Source organism: Gossypium arboreum, chromosome 3 (assembly GCF_025698485.1).
Source record: "Gossypium arboreum isolate Shixiya-1 chromosome 3, ASM2569848v2, whole genome shotgun sequence".
Taxonomy (NCBI): domain Eukaryota; kingdom Viridiplantae; phylum Streptophyta; class Magnoliopsida; order Malvales; family Malvaceae; genus Gossypium; species Gossypium arboreum.
Window position 1 is genome coordinate 39578027 of NC_069072.1, and position 1998 is coordinate 39580024.

At 37.4% G+C, this 1998-nt stretch overlaps 1 non-coding gene across 1 annotated transcript; it reads left to right on the forward strand.

The window, feature by feature from the left end:
- Positions 1–775: 775 nt before the first annotated feature.
- Positions 776–881, forward strand: LOC128291232 (small nucleolar RNA R71). The gene has a single exon (XR_008281008.1). It is a non-coding gene; the product is annotated as a small nucleolar RNA R71 (small nucleolar RNA).
- Positions 882–1998: the final 1117 nt, after the last annotated feature.

Sequence of the window (1998 nt, forward strand, 5' to 3'; positions counted from 1 at the left end):
GCTCAGGCGCAATGAATCCTTCCTTATCTTGAGTACTAATTGCTTTAAGGTGTTCCCTTGGATTAGGTTTAGTATTACATGGTAAGCTACCTTGTGGTCGTTCGGAGATTAGTTTGGATAGTTGGGCTATCTGAGTTTCAAGCCCTGGATCGATGCTTGTTGATTTTTAAGTGCTGTCTCGGTATTTTAGAAACGAGTTTCTGATACCGATATGAATTTTGAGAGCATCTCCTCAAGGTTCAATTTCTTCTCTTGTTGATAAGGTAGCTGTTGAAAACCCTGAGGATTTTGTGGCTTTTGATTCCCTTGACCACCCCAGGAGAAATTTGGGTGGTTCCTCCAACCTGTATTATAAGTATTACTGTATGGGTTATTTTGAGATCTAAAGTTATTGTTACCCATATAGTTGACTTGTTCCTCTTCGGTTGTAGGTTTGAAGGATTGATATTCTGTATACACACCTCCTCCACTTGAGTCACACCTCATTACTGGATGTACCTGCGTAGAACCAAGTAAACCGTCAATCTTTTTGTTGAGAAGTTCTACCTGATTTGACAGCATAGTAACTGAGTCAATGTTATAAACGCCAGCTATTTTTGCTGGCATAGTCCTCATGACTTATCACTGATAGTTATTCAGTGACTTTTCTTCAATGAATTCATAAGCCTCTTCAGGTGTTTTGTTGTTGATGGTTCCTCCAGCGGCTGCATCAATCATCTGTCTTGTCGAGGGATTCACACCATTGTAGAATGTTTGAACTTGCAGCCATAGAGGTAACCCATGGTGAGGGCACCTTTGCAATAGATCCTTGTATCTCTCCCATGCATCATAAAGTGTTTCTAAGTCCATCTGCACAAAAGAAGAGATATAATCATGTAACTTAGTCGTTTTAGCCGGCGAAAATATTTTAGTAGAAATTTTTCGGTCATTTGTTCCCAAGTAGTGATGGACCCTCGTGGTAACGAGTTCAACCACTGTTTAGCTTTGTTTCTCAGTGAAAAAGGGAATCACCAAAGGCGAATGGCATCATCAGAAATGCCATTAATTTTGAAAATGTCACAAAACTCCAGAATATTCACCAAGTGAGTGTTGGGATTCTCATCCTACAAATCATCAAACTGAACAAACTGTTGTATCATCTGAATTTTGTTAGGTTTTAGTTCAAAATTATTCGCAGCAATAGTAGGGCTAACTATACTTGACTCAGTTCCTGTTAAAGAAGGTTTAGCATAGTCATACATAGTACGTGGAGTAGGATTTTGATTAGCCACAATTGCAGGAGGTAGCTGATTGCCTTGGTTTTCAGCCATCTCTTTGGTTGGGGGTTGAGCATCGTCTTCTTGCTCGTTCTCCGTGTATCTTAAGCTTCACCTTATTTCTCTTTGGTTTCTACGAACTGTGTAATCGATTTCTTCATCAAAAAGTAATGGTCCCGACGGGTTTCTTCTAGTCATAAACTATGAAAACCTGCCACGAGAAGGAAAAAGGAAGTTAATTAGTAATAATAATTAAATTAAATTAAATTAAATTGCAAGAAAAATAAGTTGCTAAAGTAATAAAAATTGAGTGTTCCTAGTATTTTAGTTCCCCGGCAACGGCGCCAAAAGCTTGATCGCGAGGTTTCGTGATAGGTTTTAAATATTTATAATTACTCGTTCTTAAACTAACTATTATCACGATGTAGGCAAGTGTACCTATCGAACAGTAGTATAGTTTTAGCAAGACCAAATTGTCGAACCCAAAGGAACTAGAAGTACTAGTAATGACTATCTTTTTTATTATCTAGCCTAAGAATAAAGAGGTTTTATTTTAATTAACTAATTATCTAAACTAAGAACTGACAGAGAAAAGAATTGGGGAATTGCTTTTGGGAAAATCGATTGAATGAAGACAATACATAAGGAAAAATCCACCTAGACTTTACTTGTTATTCTGGCTCCGAATCGGACGATTTATTCATTCAACTTGTTCCGTAGAGATCTTTAAGTTATGTTATTA